The sequence below is a fragment of the Schistocerca piceifrons genome, chromosome 7 (assembly GCF_021461385.2).
Source record: "Schistocerca piceifrons isolate TAMUIC-IGC-003096 chromosome 7, iqSchPice1.1, whole genome shotgun sequence".
NCBI lineage: Eukaryota > Metazoa > Arthropoda > Insecta > Orthoptera > Acrididae > Schistocerca > Schistocerca piceifrons.
Window position 1 is genome coordinate 484,859,950 of NC_060144.1, and position 26,993 is coordinate 484,886,942.

A 26,993-nucleotide genomic window follows, 5' to 3' on the forward strand; every position below is an offset into this window, starting at 1 on the left:
CCCACGTCACATCATTCATTTCGGTATCATTATTTTATCCTAATGAAACAGGTTTGGGTCTCTAATAATTCTGAATCATGAGTTAAGCTGGAGATAGATAAGAAAATTTGCTTATAAACGAACACAGAACGGTGGAAAAAAAACGGGTAGTAATCTGTAACGTCAAAACCAGGCATTATAATTCAGTTATGAAACCAGAACGGCTCCATGATTGCGAGTATCTTATTTTATATAAAAGGGACAGTTGTATGAACTTGAAAAGAAGAAAGGGAAAATTCTCAGGAAAATTCTGGAAACCTAGATGGGACTTGGTAGAATAAGAAGAACGAGGAGCTCTAGAAATACACCGAAGAGATCATGGACACAATGCGGAAACAACAATTTAAATTTTATGGTACCTAGTTAGACTGGATGAAAACAGACTGCTCAAACAGATCTTCAATAGAGGGCGACCGGGATAGAGGTATACAAAAATATTTGTTTATATTTCAGTGCCTGTTAAGGTTTATAATTAAGACTGGGAATTTGTACGAACGGTAATAACCGTGTCGTTGAGCGCCCTAAAAACCAATCATCATCATCATCATCATCATCGTCAACAACAATATCTGATTACTTCACGAAGGAGTTAATGTGTTAAATATTTGAAGTTACACATGTAACACCATTATGGTTGAAGACACAAAACCCTATTATGTCGACTTTGCTACTTTCGGATGATGGAATGAATATAGTCTGGGTAATTTGGGCGCCGTGAGTTAGGCTCCCTCAGGTCGTATTTACAATTTCTAATTTTAAAACTTAAATTATTCTGTTAAACCCTTAATGTAACATTGTACTCATAATGAGATCATCCTGACAACATTTAAAATTTTTGGATTCGGTCAATAATCGTATGAAATGCTAAAAAAATTCAATTTTTTTTGCTCTTGGAAGTCGTTAGATAGTTAACGTGCAACTAGCTGGCCGCAGCTATTTAGTAATAGAGATACTGTTCAAGAATTTCAAAATTTTTACTTGAATTGTCCTGGTGAGAGAGAAATTAAATTTCATACTTGTTAAGAGCTAAATATTGGGAAAAAAATGAAACGCGATCTTTCAAAGCTTTTACATAATAAACGCAATAAGATATGTAAGTCTGGAAAAATAGCGTAGGAGTTACCCCTCTAAAAAAATTAACGTAACTGTTAAGCTAATTAAAATTAAGAGGAGATTTTTACATGCTTAAATATGCTGTAGAGATCTATACAATACAGGAGATTTAGATTTTTGAAGGAGATTTTTATTGAGGATATAAAAAAAGCACTCCGTCTTCAGGCCACGATTGGCGTACCAGGACCATCCGACCGCCGCGTCATCCTCAAACGAGGATGTGGATAGGAGGGGCGTGGGGTCAACACACCGCTCTCCCGGTCGTTATGGTGGTATTCTTAACCGAAGCCGCTACTATTCGGTCGAGTAGCTCCTCAATTGGCATTACGAGGCTGAGTGCACCCCGAAAAAATCGCAACAGCGCATGGTGGCTGGATAGTCACCAATTCAATCGCCGGCCACGCCCAACAGAGCTTAACTTCGGTGATATCACGGGAACCGGTGTATCCACTGCGGCAAGGTCGTGGCCTTATTGAGGAGATAGCGACTTTAAAACTATTTTCTATCGTCGCGTAGGGCTGACTGCTGCGGCAGCGGCCTGCAGACAGCACTTGTAGCGACATGGTGGCATTTTTGGACCTTGAACGTGACATAGCGACTACTTTAGGAGGTACGACACACGAGTAGGGAGACTCACGTGCAGCGGCGTGCGCTGCTCGCTGTCAGCGCTGACGCAGACGACTGTGACGCAGGCGGTGACGGTGGCGGCGGCGGCCGGACCTGTTGTGGCGGCGGCGTCCTCTGCTGCCTCTACTGGCAGGCCCACGTCCTCGTACACGCCGTCATCGTCGAGATCGGACGCCTTCGCTTCCGAAGACCCATCTGAAACAACACAGAAGCGTTCTTCAACTTTATCAACGTCGTGATGGAAGCGTCGTCGTAGTTACAACTCAAAAATTTAAAACAATATTTTGTTGCGGTCTTCAGTCTAAAGACTGGTATGATGCACTTTTCTACACTTTATTCGCACTTTATTCGCACGAAGTAATGGCCGCTATCGACAGGCGATCTCAAGTTGATTCCGTATTTCTAGATTTCCGGAAAGCTTTTGACACCGTTCCTCACAAGCGACTTCTAATCAAGCTGCGGGCCTATGGGGTACCGTCCCAGTTGTGCGACTGGATTCGTGATTTCCTGTCAGGAAGATCGCAGTTCGTAGTAATAGACGGCAAATCATCGAGTAAAACTGAAGTGATATCAGGTGTTCCCCAGGGAAGCGTTCTGGGACCTCTGCTGTTCCTGATCCAAATAAATGACCTGGGTGACAATCTGAGCAGTTCTCTTAGGTTGTTCGCAGATGATGCTGTAATTTACCGTCTAGTAAGGTCATCCGAAGACCAGTATCAGTTGCAAAGCGATTTAAAAAATGGTTCAAATGGCTCTGAGCACTATGGGACTTTACTTCTGAGGTCATCAGTCCCCTAGAACTTAGAACTACTTAAACCTAACTAACCTAAGGACATCACACACATCCATGCCCGAGGCAGGATTCGAACCTGCGACCGTAGCGGTCGCGCGGTTCCAGACAGTAGCGCCTAGAACCGCTCGGGCACACCGGCCGGCGCAAAGCGATTTAGAAAAGATTGCTGTATGGTGTGGCAGGTGGGAGTTGGCGCTAAATAACGAAAAGTGCGAGGTGACCCACATGAGTTCCAAAAGAAATCCGTTGGAATTCGATTACTCGATAAATGGTACAATTCTCAAGGCTGTCAATTCAACTAAGTACCTGGGTGTTAAAATTACGAACAACTTCAGTTGGAAAGACCACATAGATAATATTGTGGGGAAGGCGAGCCAAAGGTTGCGTTTCATTGGCAGGACACCTAGAAGATGAAACAAGTCCACTAAAGAGACACCTTACACTACACTCCTTCGTCCTCTGTTCGAATATTGCTGGGCGGTGTGGGATCCTTACCAGGTGGGATTGACGGAGGACATCGAAAGGGTGCAAAAAAGGGCAGCTCGTTTTGTATTATCACGTAATAGGGGAGAGAGTGTGGCAGATATGATACGCGAGTTAGGGTGGAAGTAAATTAAAGCAAAGACTTTTTCGTCGCGGCGAGATATATTTACGAAATTTCAGTCACCAACTTTCTCTTCCGAATGCGAAAATATTTTGTTGAGCCCAACCTACATAGGTAGGAATGATCATCAAAATAAAATAAGAGAAATCAGAGCTCGAACAGAAAGGTTTAGGAGTTCGTTTTTCCCGAGCGCTGTTCGGGAGTGGAATGGTAGAGAGATAGTATGATTGTGGTTCGATGAACCCTCTGCCAAGCACTTAAATGTGAATTGCAGAGTAATCATGTAGATGTATACTAGTGCATCCGAGGTCCTCCCCCATGAATCATGGACCTTGCCGTTGGTGGGGAGGCTTGCGTGCCTCAGCGATACAGGTAGCCGTACCGTAGGTGCAACAACAACGGAGGGGTATCTGTTGAGAGGCCAGACAAACGCGTGGTTCCTGAAGAGGGGCAGCAGCCTTTTCAGTAGTTGCAGGGGCAACAGTCTGGATGATTGACTGATCTGGCCTTATAACACGAACCAAAACTACCTTGCTGTGCTGCTACTGCGAACGGCTGAAAGCATGGGGAAACTACAGCTCTAATTTTTTTCCCGAGGGCATGCATCTTTACTGTATGCATGGAGAGCTGCATCAAACCAGTCTCAGGACTGAAGACCACAACAACAACAACGCATCCGAGGTCCGTTCAAAAAATACCGCAACATTGGTAATTTCGCGCCAATGGTGTGTTGGAGCGATACGCGGTTGGCATCCCTGAATTCTCCTCTGCTTAATGTGTAACTTCCCAAAGTTTCATTGTTGTCTATCTGTTAGTTGCTATTCAGTACGGTGGTAAGTAGAACGTTGTCTCGCACAGTTTGCGTATTTCGAGACGGCAGAGTTAGAGGAGCAACGCGTCTGCATTAAATTTTGCGTGAAACTCAAAACCTTTACCAAATGATGCAGGACGCAAACGGTGATGAGTCCATAAGCTGTACTCTGTGCTACGAATGGTTCACACGGTTTAAAAATGGCTGGATGGAAGTTGAAGGTGACCCTCGTTGAGGGCGCCCTTCGACGACGCTCATGAGAGGAACGTCAACAAAATTGTGCGTGCCAATCTAAGACTGACTGTCCTAGAGATTGCAAAAGAATGTAACATTTCAGTCGGATCATATCATGAAATCTTGACGCAGCATCTTGGAATGCATCGTGTTGCGCCAAGTTCATTCCACGGCTCATGAATCAAGACCAGAAAGACCTTTGCCTCGCAATCTGTGAAGAGCTTTTGGATCGCGTAAATGAGAACGAGATGTTCCTTAATATAATCGTAACTGGTGACGAGACGTGGGTCTACGGTTATGATGTTGAGACCAAGGTTCAGTCTTCACAATGGGCCGGGAAAGCTTCTCCGATACCAAAAAATCTTGTCAGGACAGGTCAAATGTCAAAGCTATGCTGATAGTTTTCTCTGAATTTGAAGAATTAGTTAATAGATGGTACTATTGGGACGTGATGCGACGCATGGGAGAAGATGTGAGAAGGAAACGGTCTGAAACGTGGCAAGAAAATTCATGGCTCTTGCATCACGATAACGCATCCCCATATTAATTCCTGTTGGTGCGTGACTATTGCACAAGAAACGAAATCGCTGTGCTGTCTCATGCTTTGTACTATCCATACCTGGCCCCTCCGGACATTTTTTCTATTTCCAAAGTTGAAAACTCCGTTGATTTGCAACTATAGACCACACAAAAGGAAACTGGCAGACGGCGCTCTGTGGGAACCAGCAAGAGGCCTACCAAGACTGCTTCCGGCAGTGGAAACACTGCTGGGAGCGCTATATCAATTGCTGAGGGGAGTATTTCCAAGGAGACGGTGCTCAATAAGTAAAGGTAAAAAAATGGTGCAAATGGCTCTAAGCACTATGGGACTTAACATCTGAGGCCATCAGTCCCCTAGACATAGAACTACTTAAACCTAACTAACCTAAGGACATCACACACATCCATGCCCGAGACAGGATTCGAACCTGCGACGGTAGCAGCAGTGCGGTTCCGGGCTGAAGCGCCTAGAACCGCTCGGCCACAGCGGCCGGCAAGAAAAGGTAAGCCTAGAAAAATTTTGCGGGCAACGTTCCGGAATGTTTTGAACAGACTATTCCGCAAGCCGCAGTACGGTGCGTGGCGCAGAATTCCTTGTACCATTACCAGCCACTTGCTTTTCTGACCCACTCGCAAATACAAGGAGGGAAGAACGGCTGTCTAGGTCCCTCCGTACGAGCCCTAATTTCTCATATCTTCGTGGTCCTTATGCGAAATGTATGTTGGCGGTAGGAGCTTCGTTCTCCAGTCAACTTCAAATGCCACTTCTCTATAAATTTTCTCAATAGTGTTCTTCGAAAAGAAAGTCGCCTTTCCTCCAGGGATTCCCATTTGAATTCCCGAACCACCTCCTTAATGCTTACGTGTTGATCGAACCTAGGGGTAACTAATCTAGCAGACCGCCTCTGAATTGGTCCGATGTCTTCGTTTTATCCGACTTCGTGGAGATCCCAAACATTCGAGCAGTACTCAAGTAGCCGGCTGTTGTGGCCGAGCGGTTCTACGCACCTCAGTCCGGAACCGCGCTGCTGCTGAGGTCGCAGGTTCGAATCCTGCCTCGGGCATGGATGCATGTGTTGTCCTTAGGTTAGTTAGGTTTAAGTAGTTCTAAGTCTAGGGGACTGATGACCTCAGACGTTGAGTCCCATAGTGTTTGGAGCCATTTGAGTATTCAAGTACAGGTCGCAGTAGTGTTCTGTATGCCGTCCCTTTTACAGATGTATGATACTTTCCTAAAATCCTCACAGTAAACCGGAGTCGACCATTCGCCTTTCCTACTACAATCCTTGTATGCTCGTCCCATTTCAGATCACTTTGGAACGTTATGCCGAGATATTCAATCGATGTGACTGTGTCAAAGAGCACATTTTAATGCTGGGTTTGAATATTCCGTGATTATTCTGCATCAACTGAAGTTTTTCCACATTTAGAGCTAGCCGTCATTGAGTCATCGAACCAACTAGAAATTTCGTCTAAGTCATCTTGCACCCTTCAGTGAACTTCGACACCTTACCGTACACCGCACTATCAGGAAGCACCCGCAACTGCTACTCATCCAGTCCGTCAGATCAGTCACGTGTATAGCCAACAAGAGCGGTTCTGTCAGACATCTATAGGGCAGTCCTGACGATACCCTTGTCTCTCATGAATACTCGCTGACGAGGACAGTGCACTGTGTTCTATTACTTAGGAAGTCTTCGGCCCTTGAAATATCTGGGAACCTATTCCGTATGCTCGTACCTTTGTTAACAGTACGTGGGTTCTCAACTGTTAAGCATGCTACAGTCTTTGGCTACCTAGTGAAAGTATATCTATGCCAGATACCATTGGACGAACAGCTGGCTGACCAATCATGTATAAGTGCGGCAGAGTTCAGAGGCACCGTGCTCCTGTAAATAATTAGATAAAGACACTCTGATTCCTGTTTTTGGGTGTGCTTCTTCTACATGCTGTTTCTTGGCCACCTTATTTCCTGAGGGGTTGGGCCACATGCATCATAGGGATGCAGCCTGTATGAAGTCGATGGAACATTTCAATGGTCGACGTACGAGAACTTATGGCGATACCACTGCTATGCAAGCTCAGCTTGGCGTAGTATTTTGTTTGCAACGCTTTCAGAGCTACAGATGTAGCTTTCGTTGTATCCAATCTTAACATCCGTTGTTGAAAAAGAGAGACTTTCCTCGATGTTCACGAAACACCAGTGTTTCAGTTATCCATCTGCGAGATTAGGGTATGGAATAAATTACCTTTCCACTTATTTAATACTGATACGCGAATTCTACACTGTATGGAGTTTCCTTTTGCTGTGATATTCGTGTTTTGTGGAATTGTACTTCACATGGTCCGTTATACGCCAAATATAATCTTACTACAACTGCCCGCTGGAAAAATAAATAAAACGTAGTTGTTCTGAAGAGCTTTCGATTTATTCTCATCCCACAGTCAGTAATGAAAATTGTAATTATTTCTGGATATTTCCATGAGCTCTTTCTTTTTAAGTGAATCAGTAGTTGATCTGAACACAAGCTGCTAAATGCATTCTGTTTTCAGCGGATTTGTTATTCAAAACGAGCTGCCCTCAGCAGATATACTTCGAATTCTCTCCAAGCCCTTCACAGCCAGCGAGGTAAGTCAGTGTCGGTGACAACTTCTCACGTCAGGCTGATCCTGAATATTCTTCGGAATGACTACCGTATTTCATATTCATTTATGATTAGGCGTTAGGCTTATAAATACGTTTTTAGGTTGTGCCGGGAAATTATAGGGTGTGATCGTAGTGTTGCATACATTTAAATATTTGTTCAAGCTCCCCACACGTTGTCGTTGCGCAGTAAAAGCTTCCCTGCTTCTGAATACATCAAGCAAATCGAGATCGGCTAGCGTTAATATTTATGCTTGTGGTCAAAATCTTGTACAAACAGGGAAAACTTCAGGACATTTTCACTGAAAGGCGTTAATATTTATTCATGTGGTCAAAATCTTGTACAAAAAGGGAACACTTCAGGGCATTTTCACTGAAATCATACCTTTTATGTTGTCAGTTTTAGTTCAGAAAGAAGCAGAAAGCTTTAAATTTCTGCATAACTTCTGCAACTTGCATCCGTCTGAATTAGCTTACTGCATTCTAATGTTGGTCTTCTTGTACGTTCTTTACGCCTCCCCCGTCTCTACATTTCCCTCCATTACCCAATTTACCGTTCCTTGCTGGCTCTGGATACCAACTAATCCCTTCTTTTAGATGAATCGTGCTAAAACTCTCTTTTTCCTCCCAGTTCGATTCAATTCACCTTAGTGAGTTATGAAGTCTACCTATTTTACGTTCTTCATTCTCCTGTAGCACCACATTTCAAAAGCTTCTATTCCCTTCTTGCCTGTACTGCTTATCGTCCACGTTTCACTTCCGTAGAAGGCTACTCCACCCCCCCCCCCCCCCAAGAAGTTTAGAATGCCGTTAGAAGAAGTAAAATTAGTGTCCTAAACTCGCGGGGAGGATTGTTCCATATGAAGATGTGCCGTGTATGACCAGGGAATGTCGCAACTGTACGTCGCGTGTGGCCACGAATGTACACACGATATCTGAGCAGTATATTAATGGCAGATACGTAGTCGACATGGCAATACCGTCATCAGCTAAACGGCTTTGGATGTGGGGTGATTAATCAGTGCTACGTGCATGACTCATAGAATATCAGACATTACACAAAATTTGAAAGTCTGAGGTTAAAAGACATTCAGTATCACATAAACGATCTCTCTCTCTCTCTCTCTCTCTCTCTCTCTCTCTCTCTGGTATGGCCCGATGCGAGGAAGAAACAGACTTGTACAGGTTGCTTTGTAACTTATGTTCACAAATTTTCTAATAATTTATACATATAAATTTACTACAAATCAAAACAAGCTTTATACCACTAAATTCCAACCAGAGATGGCAGGCCTAGAGTTTTCGGAACAAGTGGTTCTACAAATTTCTGGTGTTGTCGTTATTTTGACGCTTTACAGAACGACGGTGGATGGCGATCATATTTTTTATATGTTTCTGTTGTATTTGTTTTGTGTTTGGTGTTCGTACCACGCAGCCAGCAGTCTACTGACTGAGCGGTTTATCTCATGATCAAAACCAGTTTGTGTACCGTCATACAGTAGTAGCTCATAACACATGGTAACAAATCATGGAAGTGGGCAGCAAAATTCGTTGTGAAGTGATATTGTATCATCATCTCGTTATACCGTAGTTTCCATAAGGTAAAGATGAAGGACTACATACACTCCTGGAAATTGAAATAAGAACTCCGTGAATTCATTGTCCCAGGAAGGGGAAACTTTATTGACACATTCCTGGGGTCAGATACATCACATGATCACACTGACAGAACCACAGGCACATAGACACAGGCAACAGAGCATGCACAATGTCGGCACTAGTACAGTGTATATCCACCTTTCGCAGCAATGCAGGCTGCTATTCTCCCATGGAGACGATCGTAGAGATGCTGGATGTAGTCCTGTGGAACGGCTTGCCATGCCATTTCCACCTGACGCCTCAGTTGGACCAGCCTTTGTGCTGGACGTGCAGACCGCGTGAGACGACGCTTCATCCAGTCCCAAACATGCTCAATGGGGGACAGATCCGGAGATCTTGCTGGCCAGGGTAGTTGACTTACACCTTCTAGAGCACGTTGGGTGGCACGGGATACATGCGGACGTGCATTGTCCTGTTGGAACAGCAAGTTCCCTTGCCGGTCTAGGAATGGTAGAACGATGGGTTCGATGACGGTTTGGATGTACCGTGCACTATTCAGTGTCCCCTCGACGATCACCAGTGGTGTACGGCCAGTGTAGGAGATCGCTCCCCACACCATGATGCCGGGTGTTGGCCCTGTGTGCCTCGGTCGTATGCAGTCCTGATTGTGGCGCTCACCTGCACGGCGCCAAACACGCATACGACCATCATTGGCACCAAGGCAGAAGCGACTCTCATCGCTGAAGACGACACGTCTCCATTCGTCCCTCCATTCACGCCTGTCGCGACACTACTGGAGGCGGGCTGTACGATGTTGGGGCGTGAGCGGAAGACGGCCTAACGGTGTGCGGGACCGTAGCCCAGCTTCATGGAGACGGTTGCGAATGGTCCTCGCCGATACCCCAGGAGCAACAGGGTCCCTAATTTGCTGGGAAGTGGCGGTGCGGTCCCCTACGGCACTGCGTAGGATCCTACGGTCTTGGCGTGCATCCGTGCGTCGCTGCGGTCCGGTCCCAAGTCGACGGGCACGTGCACCTTCCGCTGACCACTGGCGACAACATAGATGTACTGTGGAGACCTCACGCCCCACGTGTTGAGCAATTCGGCGGTACGTCCACCCGGCCTCCCGCATGCCCACTATACGCCCTCGCTCAAAGTCCGTCAGCTGCACATACGGTTCACGTCCACGCTGTCGCGGCATGCTACCAGTGTTAAAGACTGCGATGGAGCTCCGTATGCCACGGCAAACTGGCTGACACTGACGGCGGCGGTGCACAAATGCTGCGCAGCTAGCGCCATTCGACGGCCAACACCGCGGTTCCTGGTGTGTCCGCTGTGCCGTGCGTGTGATCATTGCTTGTACAGCCTTCTCGCAGTGTCCGGAGCAAGTATGGTGGGTCTGACACACCGGTGTCAATGTGTTCTTTTTTCCATTTCCAGGAGTGTAGATGTGACGCTGTCGCCTGACAGGCTTTCTGCACTATGTTACAGAAGCTTTCAATGAGAAATCTGAGTCCAGCGCACATGCAGCTAACAATATCTCCGAAAGCCGTAACGAGTGGTTTTCTGACGCAAGAATTATGGTGATAATAGTGGGAAAATTAGTGTTTTAACATGCTTATTCTCTTTCAGATAGTGACTTGCAAATCGCGACGCCATTCACGGGGAGTGAATATAGGTTTTAAATCATTTCCCCCTGTTGAGTTGTGTCAACAAGTTGAGGAACCTTTGACTCCAACCCTACGGAGATGTTGAATTTTTCGTGGTGTAAGCTCCCCCTTAAGATGGAAGTTGATGTTCTGTCAGTAAACCACAGTCTTCTTCAGGGAGCAGGAAGGGCTTTATAATACCGGTGGGCACTCTACGTTGTTATTTTTCTCCGCAATTAAGATTGTACAGAGTTCAACTAATGCTTGTACTTGTCTTACATTTGGAATATACGTCGTTATAATTACGTTGAGTCTACATGACTACCTATAAAGTACAAATGATGGCGCTCTGTTAGCTGAAATATAGATCGGCAACAAAAAAACCTGATATTACGACCGATGCTGACCTCCTTTCTGTCCTGAATTACATCACAATCATTCCCATGGAATCGAACATGAAGTAATATCATAATTATTAGTATGAGTGGATTACCACTAGTAATAATTTGTTGTAGTAGTTTTCAGAAGTAGCCAGCAATGGTTGTTGCTGCCTGTCTATGTACAACTACTACTTCCACATCTCTGAACGCTCACATTCATGATGGGATTGGCGTGAATTAATGAATGAAAGTAGAAACGAGCTATCCATTATAATGCTGAGTAGTTGGTTTACTGTCTCTTCGTGTACGAAAAAAGAACGGTATTTTGAGACTAGTTCTCATGTGTGTCTCAGATAAGCGGAGCTTTCCTTCGGTTCCGTTTGAGTCAGGACGCGAAGACGACGGCAAAATGCACCCAGCTTCAGCCGGCGCCAGGCGCCACAGTTTGTGCAGCGGACCCAGAACTTCGTCCCTGGTTTTGGAGCGGGGAGGACGACGCAGTTACTAAAACGAAGGCGTCGAAACTTTACAACCAGTGGCCGAGTTTCCCGGGATTCCGCCCGGGCTGCAGAGCTGGCCACTCACGTCGCTGGAGGTCTTAGGAGAAGCCGCAGTGCGGCGCTCGGGGTCTCACCACGAAGTTTTGTTTATGTGCTGTGGAGTCCCTTTCAGATTTTGTAATAAAAGTTATGTAAAAAACTGAACATACCAATGAACACATTTTTCTACCAATTCGTCACTCCGTAGCAGGATGTCACACTTAACAAGTAGAAGAAAAAAGCTTCTATAGTTTTAATAACATTTTATCTCTTGATATTTGTATGAAAATTTTGTAATCTACATTACCAAACGATTAAAAATATCACCCGGTCGCAGTTGCACATTATCTAGTTAATGGTTCCCACGGACAACAAAAATTTGTTTCTCAGTAATCCATATAAGTATTGGCTGAATTTAAGTAATTCAAATTCTGTCATGATCTACTCTTTAAGAACTATAAACTCACGGTAAAAGTTCAACAAGTAAGACAAGTATTATGGTGAGAAACTGTGTATAAGTCGTGAGGCAGTATAACTCACGGCGTGCAAAATACCTAGATTATATTCATCCAGTATCTGAGAATGAGAGCACTTATCTACTTCGAACAAACTTTGCACTTAAGCTCAAACAATCTCGAAACTACTGCTAGCACAGAATTATGAGAGGAAAAAAGTATACCACTTACTTTTTAATTTATTACTGTTAAAGTACTAACTCTATTTGAAACACATTTTGCAAGAGTATTCGGCCGCTCGGAATAGCCGTTCGGTCTATGGCGTCTTGTCACGGTTCATGCGGCTCCCATCGTCGGAGGTTCGAGTTCTCCCTCGGGCATGGGTGTGTGTGTGTGTGTGTGTGTGTGTGTGTTGTCCTTAGCGTAAGTTAGTTTAATTAGTGTGTAAGCCTAGGGACCGATGACTTCAGCAGTTTGGTCCCATAGTCCTTACCACAAATTTCCAGTTTTCAGAGAGTAATCACATTTTCCAGTGAATGGGCTTGCAAAATTGTAAGTCATTTTACGACCTACAGGGTGGTTGAGATGGGGCATAAAACGTCGTTTTGTGCAACCCATGCTACTTCTGTGTCACGAACGGTATCCAGATAGGCGACAGCCATGTAATCGAGGTAAGACACAAAGGAATAAATGACGTTAGCTGCTAGTCGGCATTGATTTAAATCGATGAGGTACGTTGAAAATTTGTGTACTTTCGGATACGTCAGTGCAGATGCAACCACACTCGAACGCTTACGGGAATCGGAATAATCTCACAGATAATGAGGATAGTGGGCAAGGGGCACTACGTAAGTAGTGTGTGGGTGAATTGAAAATTGGGGTCTGACGAGAGCGGTGCTTGCCTAGTCCGCGCAGTTGGGATAAACACTGTATCTGGATGGCACAGTGGTCAGGCAACTGCCTAGTAAGCAGGACACTTGGGTTCGACTCCTGGTCTGACATAAAGCGATGTTGTTCGGACATGGAGGAGATACAGAGAGACAGGAACTGTCGATGACATGCCTCGCTCAGGCCGCTGCCCCCCCCCCCCTCCCCTCCCCTACTACTGCAGTAGAAGACCGCTAACTACGGATTATGGCTCGGAGGAACTCTGACAGCAACGCCACCATGTTGAATAATGCTTCTCGTGTTACGACTCAAACTGTGTGAACTAGGCTGCATGATGCGCAACTTCACCCCCGACGTCCATGGCGAGGTCCATCTTTGCAACCACGACACCATGCAGCGCGGTTCTGATGAGCATAACAACATGCCGAATGGACCGCTCAGGATTGGCATCACGTTCTCTTCACCGATGAATGTCGCATATGACTTCAACCAGACAATCGTCGGAAACGTGTTTAGAGGCAAGCCGGTCAGGCTGAACGCCTTAGACACACTGTCCAGCGAGTGCAGCAAGGTGAAAGTTCCCTGTTGCTGGCCATGGAAGCGCCATAGCGGCTGTGCGATACGTTAATGCCATCCTCCGACCGATAGTTAAACCAAATCTGCAACTTATTGGCGAGGCATTCGTCTTCATGGACGACAACTGACGCTCCTATTTTGCACATCTTGTGAATGTATTCCTTCAGGATAACGACATCGCTCGACTAGAGTGACCAGCATGTCCTTCAGACATTAAACCTATCGAACATGCCTGGAATTGATTGAAAATGGTTTTTTATGGACGACGTGGCCCACCATCCACTTTGACGGATCTACGCCGAATCGCCGTTGAGGAGTGGGACAATCTGGACCAACAATGCCTTGATAAACTTGTGGATAGTATGCCACGACGAATACAGCCATGCATCAATGCAAGAGGACGTGCTACTGGGTATTAGAGGTACCGGTGTGTACAGCAATCTGTACCACCACCTCTGAAGACCTCGCTGTATGGTGGTACAACATTTGGCAGCTTCTAATTGGCTACTAGGGCTGACGACCTGGCTGTTTAGCGCCCCAACTCACAAATAATAATATTAATAATAATATTAATAATAATTGGCTACTGTGTCGCAGATGTGTAGGTCGTGGGGAAGCGCCTGCCTCCTGGTTGGTATGCATCCCGCGAAGCACGCCCCTTAATGCAGGCATCCGTGCGCAGCGCGGTCTGCGAGAGGCGTTTAATACATTCGCCACGACCGGAAATTGCCTTCATTTCCTGGTCGCAGTCTGCTCTGCGTGCCACGGCTGCTAACAGCTATCACGTCACAGACCGTGGAATTAAGAGGCCGATTCTTTACTTGTCTCACTCGCTTACTTTCTCCGCAACTCCAAAGAAAATCAGGTGCGTGCCTCTGTAACTAACATCTGACTTCATGATTTACTATTGTTTTAAGGCAATTAATGAGGTTGAAAGAACCATACAAGTCCCTTTCTTCATAGAATATACTAATGTCATACGTACTAATGTGACAATACATTGCTGACTGTTAGAATACATCACGACTGATAGTAAATGACGAAATGGTATTGTTTATATACATCGCGGCAGGAAGAACACATGGTTAAATTTTCAAGTGATTAACACTTTGAGCACCAGTGGTTGCTGCCTCAAAGTAGCATTTTATTAATTAAGTATTGAGGAATCAGTACCTTTATCACGAAATTACTGATGTTGTTTGTAAGACCAAGCCATCTAGTCGTAGACAGAGATACTTCAACAAATGTAGTGCACTGTAGCAGTCGCTTACAGCGCTGAAAGCAGCCGTCGGCGCGGATAGTGTGCTATGCGATTTTAGAAGATTGTCACATGCGGTTCTTTTTCCATGTGGCCACAGCGTGGAGAACATTGACAGTGAAAGTAAAAATATCCAAAGCTAACTGAATGTAACTTTTTTTCGAAATGAAAGCAACAGGGCAGAATTTAGTTTTGATATAAAGTGTATTAAACTGTGGACCTAATTTTGCTTGTTATTGAGAATTATAATTTGTTTTAGCCATTGTGAGTTCATGGCCGGCCGGAGTGGCCGAGCGGTTCTAGGCGCTACAGGTTCGAATCCTGCTTCGGGCATGGATGTGTGTGCTGTCCTTAAGTTAGTTAGGTTTAAGTAGTTCTAAGTTCTAGGAGACTGATGACCTCAGCCGTTAAGTCCCATAGTGCTCAGAGCCATTTTTTGTCAGTTAATGGAAGTTTTGAAATGTGGGTTGTCTCTAGGAAACATGTGAATTGTCTTTAGGAAATATATGAATTTTCTTTCAAACATAATGCATGAATTCACACAGGTGGTTGAAAAAACTGCTCAAGCTTTCTTAAATCAACTAATTGTTAACTTTTTGTTAATTTCTGTTCGATTTCGTTGCTTACTATGCCAGAGACTAAGTTTTTGAAAAGATTTAAAATTACATATTTTTTCATAGCCTTGGAACTCATATGGTTAAGGGATATATAGGGGAGTGAAATTTAGTATACAAAGCAGCCACCTCCGTTGGCAATTTTGACTCTTTCCCAACTGGGGCTGGGGAGCATGGATGATAATGGTGGTGCCACAGTACTTTGACAACGCATGATGAGATGTTTTCAGCGGGCGAGAGATCTGGAGAAAGTGCTGGTGCCTCCCGGTGTGGCCGAGCGGTTCTAGGCGCTACAGTCTGGAACCGTGCGACCGCTACGGTCGCAGGTTCGAGTCCTGCCTCGGGGATGGATGTGTGTGATGGCCTTAGGTTAGTTAGGATCAAATAGTTCTAAGTTAAGTCCCATAGTGCTCAGAGTCAAAGAGCTGGTCGGTGCTGTATTCGAAAAACCTCTCTGTCGGTCTCACGTTATCTTGCCAAAAGATAACAATATGGAGAGCTCGAAGAGAGGACAAAAAGTCATTGGATAGTGATATGCACATACATAGGTGGTGGTGGTAACGCGTACACAAGATATAAAAGGGCAGAACACTGGCGGTGTACGATGTGATTATGGCCACAGGACGGGAATTGACGGACTTTGAAGGCGGAACGGCATTTCATTTTGGAAGTCGTTAGGGAATTCAATAATCCGAGATCGATAGTGTCAAGCGTGTGCCGAGAATACGATATTTCGGGCACTACCGCTCACCATGGGCAACGCAGTGGCCGACGGACTTCACTTAACGACCGAGAGCAGCGGCGTTTGCGCAGAGTTGTCAGTGCTAATAGACAAGCAACTCTGCGTGAAATAACCGCACAAATCAATGTGGGACATACGAGGAACGTATCCGTTAGGACAGTGCAGTGAAATGCGGCGCCAATGGACTACGGCAGCAGACAATCGACGCGAGATCCTTTGCTAACAGCAAGACATCGTCTGTGGCAACTGTCTTGGGTTCGTGACCATATCGGTTGGATCCTAGGCGACTGGAAAATCGTGGCGTGGTCAGACTAGTCCAGATGTCAGTGGGTAAGACCTGATGATAAGTGGCATAGACCCACGAAGTGATGGACTCAAGTTGTCAACAAGGCACTGTGCAAGCTGGTGATGGCTCCATTATGGCGTGGTCTCTGTTTACCTGGACTGGGTCCTCTCGTTCGGCTACTTGGAGACCATTTGCAGCCTTTCATAGACTTCATGTTCCCAAACAACCATGGACATCTACATCTACATGGCTACTCTGCAATTCATACTGAAGTGTCTGGCAGAGGGTACATCGAACCATTTTCATACTACTTCTCTACCATTCCACTCTCGAATAGCGCGTGGGAAAAAAATGGCTCTGAGCACTATGGGACTTAACATCTGTGGTCATCAGTCCCTTAGAACTTAGAACTACTTAAACCGAACTAACCTAAGGACATCACACACATCCATGCCCGAGACAGGATTCGAACCTGCGACAGTAGCAGTCGCGCGGTTCCGGACTGAGCGCCTAGAACCGCTAGACCACCGCGGCCGGCGCATGGGAAAAAGGAACACCTAAATCTTTCCGTTAGAGCTCTGATTTCTCTTATTCTTTTATCATGATCATTTCTCCCTACGTAGGTGGGTGTCAACAAAATATTTTCGTAATCGGAAGAGAAAGTTAGTGATTGAAATTTCGTAAATAGATATCGCCCCAGAGAAAACCGCCTTTGTTTCAGTAACTGCCACACCAACTCGCGGATCATATCAGTGACACCCTCACCCCTGTTGCGCGGTAACACGAAACGAGCTGCCCTTCTTTGCCCTTTTTTGATGTCCTCCGTCAATCCTACCTGGTAAGGATCCCACACCGCGCAGCAATATTCCAGCAGAGGACGGACAGGTGTAATGTAGGCTCTCTCTTTAGTGGGTTTGTCGCATCTTCTACGTGTTCTTCCAACAAAGCGCAGTCTTTGTTTCGCCTTCCCCACAATATTATCTAATTGGTCTTTGCAATTTAAGTTGCTAGTAACTGTAATTCCTAAGTATTTAGTCGAATTGACAGCCCTTAGATTTGTGCGATTTATTGTATACCCAAAATTTCTTTTAGTACCCATGTGGATGACCTCTCACTTTTTTTCGTTTAATGCCAATTACCGTTTTACGCACCATACAAAAATTGTCTCTAGACAATGCACCGTGTCACTGGGCCACAATTGTTTGCGAGTGGTTTGAAGAACATTGTGGATAATTCGAGTGGAGGATTTTGCCATCCAGATATCCCGACATGCTTCCCACCGAACATTTTTCTTCTCTTCTGCAACTTCTTAGTAACGCACTGGAAACGATTGATACACGAATACGGTTCTAAAGTATTTTTCCCTTTTAATCTTAAACAGCGTGAGCATTGGCAATCGTGAGATGCTTCCACTAGATGAAGAAGGTGTTCTCTTTGAACGATGCCATGAAACAGATGCCTGGCAGTGGTTATAAAAATCGTGCAGGGAGCAGAAAGAATCAAGAAAAGATTAATTTTGAAAGCGAACTTCTTAAAAGAAATAGAAGAAAGTAATTTTACAGAGCAATGCAAGGCCAAGGTTTTTTATACGAAAAGGCATATGTGTGTTGGTTAAAAAAAAGTGTCTTTCGTTTCTAAGTTAAGAATACGGGTAATGTGTCGAAAGAAAACAATTGTATCATACGTTTATTTATTTAACGACTAGTGAATCATATAAAAACTTTATTCTTAGCGAGTAATGATAGTTCAGTGATATATGAATATTCGATAAATAAATAAAAAAAGGAGATCCGACAAGATATTAGGAGAAACTCCATTACTTTTGTCGTCTCAATGCAAACTTCCGAAAAATTTTCTGTCATAGAGAGAAAATAACTAACAGCGCCATCTACTGGTTCCCTGGTGTACTACGAAACAAACAGCGCTATCGATTGGTTCCTTGATGGTCATATAGCTAGGGTCAGCATGGAGCTACTCAACTGAGCAGACTGCTAAAGTTTTGAATTATGATGTTTTTGTTTCCGTGATCCTATTTTAACAAAATAAGATCTATGCTTTGCTCCAAGCTACGCTCAAGTTACTAGTTACAACACAGAAAATTCGTCCGGTAGTTTTGGAAATTAGCGTGTTAAAAAAGACAAACGCGACTGTTTTACGGTTTTATTATGGATACGATCTATACCATTGTAAGATTTTTATGATTCGTGAACGTCAATGGATCTTTCTATGATAAAAAAGTATGTGAGGCATTCAGAACATCGGGAAATAATCAACTGTTTATTTGGAACTAAACTAGAAGTTAGTGCTTCTTTAACTGCAGTCGAGACAGTGGCACTGTAAGACTTGCAGGTTGGGTCGGCAGAGCAGGCGTAATATCTGTGCCTGCCTCGGTGCTATAACTTACGGACAATGCGGGCTCCGCTGATATTTGCCGCCTCGGGCTCCAATAATGGAGCGCTCCCTGGCGAAGATGGCTCTAACAATAGATCAATGGATGTGCGGATGGTCTGCTTTCTGCTCGATAATGGCGGCCAGTGCGCGAGCGACGTAGCAATCGCGCGACATGGGGAATATTTGCCGGCTGCGGGCGGCCTCATCGTCGCACAGTTTTCACTTCCAGTTGGAACTCTGAACAAACAGTCTGTTGCTGCTATACGAGAATGTTTCCATTCTCTAGTAAATACCTACTTGTAGAATCTGACGAAGTTATACAACTCGGTAAAATCATTATTTAATCCTTACATTTAGTAATTGTGTATGGAATATGCGAACAGATACACATTGCAATGAAACTGGGCATTGTACCATGTTTACTGTGACGTAAAAGATACAACTTGTGATGATTCTTGTATCTCTTATACAAAATTGTCATTTTGACTGAAGCGCTGCCTACGTTATTTCTGAGTACTATGACATTCTCTACTTACATAGGTTTTTATGTTACTGACGTTCATTCACACATGTCTTCTTCATTAAACGCCAAAACTATACCAAAGTAACGATTGGCTTTGAATATTTTAATAATAGATGACATGCGAACAATACTTTTCTATTACACCGATCATAATTTTTTATGCATGATTTTTTCAAGAAAGAGATTGCATTTTCTTAAAATTTAAAGGCCATTTAAGCATGAATGTACGAGCAGTAATCATTTTGCTTACTAAACATTTCTTCAACATTACGCATATTTGTATTATTCAAAAACTAGTTGTCCATTAGCAATCTCTCATATATTTTAAAAGAACACATTCCAACAAATTAATGTAAAATGATATTCCAATTAAGGTAGCTGCAAACGTTGGAAGCTATTACAACTTGTAAATGTTTTTGAAACAAAAAGAATTAAAAATTGTGTGATTAAGAAAATTTATTCGAAAATGTTAGCACTAGAATCAGCCAAGGCACAAAAAGTATATAAATTTTTATGTCATGTATATTAGAGTAACCTGAATGAAAATATGTAAATATTCACCTAAAAACAACACATTAAAGATAATTTGTTGTCACAAAAAATTGGCATGATAAAGTAATAGTATGCAAAATATGAAATTATTAGTGAGTGCTGTAGTGAAAGCTCACGCCAAGTGTAACTTACGGAATTAGTTAGTCTATGGTTTGGGTTGGGCGAATGCCTGTAGAACGTTAGCAGGCATCATGTGTGTAGCAGTGCAGTACGAAGGAAGTGGAAGTGCAGTATGCGGGTGTTAGAATGTAGTCCCCTTATTGTACTGAAGAAAAGGTTACATGCGGGAGGATGTTAACGCATTTTACAGTACTGTGTTGTAAGTACAGTAGCGGGTCGGTGTGACAATATACCCTATCATAGTGCACCATCTGTAAAGCGATGGTTTGTGGAGAATAACATTCCTGAAGTGGACTGGCCTGCCTAGGATGTCGACCTGAAGCTAATACAACACCTCAGGCTTGAGTTAGAAAGTCGACTTCGCTCCAGACCTCAGCATTCATCAACACGTTCTGTGGGTTCGAGTCTTACAGAAGAATGGGCTACATTCCTTCACAGACATTTAGAAACCTCACTGAAAGTTCCCCGGGCAGAGTTCAAGCCGTCAAAAAGGCGAACGGTGGAGACATCCCATATTAATGCACACTAATGGGTGCACACATCCTTTTGATCAGATGGTGTGAATGGGTGACGTGTGACATTGGGAGAGGGAATGAATAAGCTTTCCACATAGCTAAAATGCGCACAATGCGGAATGAAAGTACTTGAGAAGCAAAGTGCTTACAGTTACAGCTAACGAGACTGCTGCTTATAGCAAAGAAGGAAGAAAGAAATAACAATGAAGACTGCAGGGAGGAAATAACAATGAAGACTGCAGGGACGTACGGAAAAGTACATGGGTACATACCTGTATAAGCTAATGTAACTTTTACTGTTTGATAGGTAATTGATCCAAATATTGCACATGTTGTCATTAAGTTATTGTCTACAATCTGAATTTTTAAAAATGTTTTTCGGCAAAGAAATTGATCAGGGCGTTGCCGGATACTTTCAGAATACATACTATCACATGAGGCACATTTTCTCAAAGATTACTGTATTTCTCGCTTTCAGAATGTGGCAGGTTAGTCTCAGTAATCAGATAAACAAAACTGTACCAGCTTTTTAATATCAGTCTTGAATCACTCGAAACTATTTTTTACATTTATATTGTATGATATATAGAAATTTTTTCTTGAAAATTCAAATAAATTCGATTTTAATGCAGTTTGAAAAACACAGGGAGTTGTGTAATAGTATGTGCAAAGTCTGTAGTAAGTTTCACCTTTTCATTTGCAATGATTCAGCTGAAAATGTTCCTAATACACTGAAAAATGAAAGTTATGAGAAGTGCAGGAGAAAGCATTTATGCCAGAAACAAGTACCTTAATGTTGGCTGTAACGATACATTTAGTCTTTTTTATCTTCAGGTACCTATTTATCTTCTGGCGTGCCATTTTGGTAATATCCTTCACTAACATCTCAGAACAAGGAATACGCACATCGCCAAACTTCTTCAATAGGCTTTCACTGCAGCAACCTGGATCAAATCCTAGCCTTATAAGGGTCCTGATTTTTGTAGTGTTAAATCCTAGCCTTATAAGGGTCCTGATTTTTGTAGTGTTACCATCACTGAACACCAGACACGCGTCATATGAGGAAATTTTAACAACAGTAGATCGAAATGTTGACTTTTGTTGTCTCTTTTAAATGAGGATATTTAAGCTTTTGTTCGGATTTTGTTCCCCCATGTGTGCATTTCTGTAATACATCGCAATTAATCTCATCGTAAATGGTCTCACAGCCTTTGGTGTTCTACAGAAGTCTTCTCGGATGACAGGCAGTAATAAAACACCGCGGACAAGAACAGAGTCATGTACAGAAGTGGGTGTGGCACTACATATTTGCTAAAGCAAGATGGCTTTTACATCATTTGTAGAACGAATTAACTCTGAAAATTGGAGGCAATATCTCTAACATGTTACACACCTATCTGGTGGAAAAAAAGTTTTTAACACTTTTGACCGATGGTACATAAATCCTCATTCATACGGTTACTCATCACTTTAGAAGGTGAATTACCTCTACGCTTCTGAGGTTTTTATCGGGGTCGCCTGCCAGCCAGCCTCGCCTACGGCCAAGCCCTGCCAGCCCATGGGCCTCGCTCCACAGCTGAACTAGCACTGCCGGTCGCTGGGCAACGCACACAACGCAATGTCGCCTCACCAACGTGTTGAGATACAAGTAGTGACTGCCGCCTGCGTCTCCCCTACACATCGTACACTGAGGCTTGCGAGTTCGTTGTTGGCCACCCAGCGCACGCCTGACGTAGGTATGAGTTATTACTATGACCTGTTGGAAAGCAAATGAAGGTTTCTACAGTCATCGAGCTGTTTGTGACTAACCCTTCTCCACCAAACTCTGCGAGAGAACACCCACACCCTCAACAGGGCACTCAAATCTTCTTGCCTGTGGCAGACCACCGACATGTTTCCGAACTCCTCCTCGTTAGCCCAGCTCATCTCGTGTTCAGTGTAATTAATTTCACCTAAAAGACATTCTCTCTCAATGGGCAAGTGCAATTAATAAACACAAGTAAAATGTTATTGCTAGCCGCCTAGATAGCTGCATGCTGTATCACACTACTCCAAGTACTCAGGGAGACGTCCCGGTCCTCCGAGGAGGAAGAGAGTAGTGTTTAATGTTCCGTCGACAACGAAGTCATTAGAAACGGAGCACTAATTCGGATTAGGGAAAAATGGGGAAAAAATCGACTGTGTCCTTTCAAAGGAACCATCCCGGCATTCACCTGAAGCGATTTAGGAAACTCATAGAAAACTAAAATTAGGATGACCGGACGCAGATTTGAATCGTTATCCTGCCGAATGCCAAACTAGCATGTTAACCACTGCGCCACCTGGCACGTGCCGGATTGCGATCGAATCCGTCTGGTGGATTAACGATGAGGGCCGATGTGATGGTCAGTCTGGATGTGGTTTTTAGGTAGTCTCACAGATCCTATTAGGTGATTACTGGGCTGGTCCCCGCATCCTACCTTACTCACACGAGTCAAGTAATTTTAAAAACGCTCTGACACCTTCAGATGAGATAACACTGGCACAGACAGATGGGGTACACAAATTTTGTCCTTGGTGTTGGGGTACAAGATACAGACTGTCCAATATTAAAACAGGAAAATCTACCATTAGCCAAGTAAGTGCATTTAAAAACCTTGGAAGCAATAACTGAAGACTTGAGATGTCACCAGGAGGTGAAATCTCGAATTGCCATAGCGAAGAAGGCATTCAACAGAAAGAGGAGACTCTTACGTGGCAAATTAGATAAAGGACTAAAGAAAAGGCTTGGCAAATGTTTTATCTGGAGTTTGGCACTACATGGGGCAGAATCATGGACGCTGAGACGAGAGGATGAAAAAAGGTTAGAAGCATTTGCGATGTGGATGTGGAGGAGAATGGAGAGAATAAGCTGGATGGAAAGAGTGAGTAATGAAAAAGTACTGGAAATAGTTGGTGAGAGAAAATGTCTGCTGAACGTTGTAAGAGATAGGAAAAAAGAGCTGGTTGGGACATTCATTGAGAAGGGAGTGCTTGCTAGCAGATGCTTTCGAAGGATTGGTTTGTGCGAGAAGACTGCGAGGAAGAAGGAGATATAAGATGAGAGACGACATAAAGGGAAGAGGAAATTATGCAGACCTGAAGAGGATGGCGGAAGACCGGACGGCCTGGTGAACTACCATGTGGAAACCTGCCTTTTGGCAGAACACTGATGATGATGATGACGATGATGATGGTGCTGGGGAAGGGTTGGCAGTGGTATGGATGTCTGACAATCCTCTACCGCTAACGCAACCAAATCCGGAATAACATGCTGACCCCATGAGGACACGTGGCAAGGACAGGAAAAAGAAGAAGAAGAGGAAAATGAAGGAATTAAATTTTTTGCTGAGCTCCCCTCTTCCCACCCTGCTACAGAATCTGCTCTACTAATTTCTGAATTGTCTAATTAATGCCAATCCCATTGGTAGTGATTTCTTCTGCCTCTTCTCTCATCCCGCTTTGCCCACCAGGGTCTAACGATATTTGCAAGAGAAAAAATAAAAACAAAAGAAGCCTAATCGATGAGTTGTTGCATCGCTTCCACTGCCCTGCACGGCCGCCCGGCAGCACGCAGACACCACTGCACCCCCCCCCCCCTTCCGCCCCTGGCCGGCACTTCCATATTTCGACAATCAATGCCCTGGGGCTCGCCGACTCCCGACCAGAATCCGGCAGTCTCACTGAAAGTCAGATTCCGACAGAACACGCACCCCCTCCCTACATCCTCTTCCCCCTATTCCCTTTGTGTGATTTATTGGGATTCGTCCTCCACGAACCTCGCCCGGGGGATGCACTGCATACCCAACCCAACACCCCCCCTCCCCCCTTCCCCTCGCAGCCCTCTTCCGGCAGCGCAGGAGCGAATGAAATGTTGAGGTATTCCCCGTGAATTACGCCAACGCCTGTCATGACTTGGGAATGCATTATTCAATGTGGGCGCTATTTCCCGCGCCGAGAGGATGCACCCCCGGGCCACAACGAGGCGCACGTGCGAGATTTATCTCGCGACATTAGCACCGCAGCCGCCCCAGTCCCGGCTGCTGCCGGTGTTGCTGCTGTTGTCGTGTTTGGAAACATCCGCGCGCACACCCTCGTCAGATCGAACGCCTCGATTCCAGTTTTCAATCGCGGGAGATAACAAGACACGTGTGGCGTGAAAGTGTGCGTGCGCGCGCGCGCGAAGCCCAGACAATGGGCCGACATTTTCGACGACAGGATGCACTGTGTCACCGCCCAGTGGCGAGGGGACCGTGGTGCTAGCTATGAAAGGCGACGACACTTCTCGAGAGCGGGGAAACAAACGGATCCTGAGGAAGTGCGAGGGGCAGAGATCCGAATGTGATATCGGGAATGGACTACAAAAATAATCACCTGCACGAAAAAATGTTACTGGGTTTGTTCATACAACCAGGCTGACATTGGTTCGAAGTGATCCACATATAAATTTGCAATAATTATGAATATAGTGGCAGAGAGAGAGAGAGAGAGAGAGAGGGAGAGAGAGAGAGAGAGAGAGAGAGAGAGAGAGAGAGAGAGAGAAAATCATTAAGTGGTTCTCTGCAAATGGGCTCTCATTAAACTTTGACAAAACACAGTCTGTACAGTTCCACACAGTAAATGGAATGACCCCATTAATAAATATAGACTTCGATTAGAAATCGGTAGCTAAGGTAGAATATTCAAAATTGCTAGGTGTATGCATTGATGAGGGGTTGAACTGGAAAAAACACACTCAGGATCTGCTGAAACGCTTGAGTTCAGCTACTTATGCTATTAGGGTCATTGCAAATTTTGGCGATATACATCTGAGTAAATTAGCTTACCACGCCTATTTTCATTCTCTGCTTTCGTATGGCATCATATTCTGGGGTAACTCATCATTGAGTAAAAGAGTGTACATTGCACAAAAGCGTGTAATCAGAATAATTGCTGGAGCTCATCCAAGATCATCCTGTAGACACTTATTTAAAGAGCTAGAAATCTTCACTGTAGCCTCACAATATATATATATTCACTTATGAAATTTGTTATTAACAATCGGAACGAATTCAAAAGTAATAGCAGTGTACATGGCTACAACACTAGGAGACAGGATGATCTTCACTGCTCAAGGTTAAATCTAACTTTGGCTCAGAAGGGGGTAAATTGTGCTGCCACAATAGTCTTTGTTCACTTACCTAATAACATCAAAAGTCTGACAGATAGCCATATAGCATTTAAAAGGAAATTAAAAGAATTTCTTAATGGCAACTCCTTCTACTCGTTGGATGAATTTTTGGATATAGTAAGTGGGTAATTTCCCAACCTCCACAAAAAAAATAATTATTGAGTGTCATGTAATATTTTTTCTAATGTAATATCTTGTATAGACACCTTTTATTAACCTGACACGTTCCACATCATTACGAAGTGTCGTACTCATGATCTATGGAACAAGTACTAATCTAATATCTAATCTAAAATCTAATCTAATGTAGAGAGAGAGAGAGAGAGAGAGAGAGAGAGAGAGAGAGAGAGAGAGAGAACCTCGATCGGGCACACAGTTTTAATCTCCAAGGAAGTTTCAAGGTACAACAATCTTTGTGAATGCATTGGACAAATTTCGGACAGTTGAAGAAATAAATAAACAAGTGTTACATGCACTACCCAACCACGACATTACTACACTCGGCCTTTCTTGGCTGTTATCGGAAACACGTGGTGACGTTACAGTAAACAAGAACACAGGTGACTGTCAATGCTTTCAGGTCAGTTGTGCATGTTCTGGCACAACAACAGTATCTTCGATTCGACTCCTCACTCGAAGGTGTAATACTACTGTGTTTGAATAATTCACTACACCGATCAGTCAAAGCATTATGAGCAGTGCCCATAGCGACACTGAGTGCCACCTTGTGCGTTGCTTGGGTGGGTTAGGATGGCATACATGGTATAAACGCTGATTCATTACATCCTACCATAGTCGTGTAGAGGAGGTCGAGACGAACAGTTTGATATACACTCCTGGAAATTGAAATAAGAACACCGTGAATTCATTGTCCCAGGAAGGGGAAACTTTATTGACACATTCCTGGGGTCAGATACATCACATGATCACACTGACAGAACCACAGGCACATAGACACAGGCAACAGAGCATGCACAATGTCGGCACTAGTACAGTGTATATCCACCTTCCGCAGCAATGCAGGCTGCTATTGTCCCATGGAGACGATCGTAGAGATGCTGGATGTAGTCCTGTGGAACGGCTTGCCATGCCATTTCCACCTGGCGCCTCAGTTGGACCAGCGTTCGTGCTGGACGTGCAGACCGCGTGAGACGACGCTTCATCCAGTCCCAAACATGCTCAATGGGGGACAGATCCGGAGATCTTGCTGGCCAGGGTAGTTGACTTACACCTTCTAGAGCACGTTGGGTGGCACGGGATACATGCGGACGTGCATTGTCCTGTTGGAACAGCAAGTTCCCTTGCCGGTCTAG

At 44.3% G+C, this 26,993-nt stretch overlaps 1 long non-coding RNA gene across 1 annotated transcript in view; it reads right to left on the reverse strand.

Annotated features, from left to right (window-relative positions):
- Nucleotides 1-1,858: 1,858 nt before the first annotated feature.
- LOC124804634 overlaps nt 1,859-26,993 on the reverse strand; it is a 216,731-nt gene continuing 191,596 nt past the window's right edge. Inside the window, exon 3 of the long non-coding RNA XR_007017359.1 lies at nt 1,859-1,974. This is a non-coding gene — a long non-coding RNA (uncharacterized LOC124804634). The remainder of the gene's footprint in view (nt 1,975-26,993) is intronic.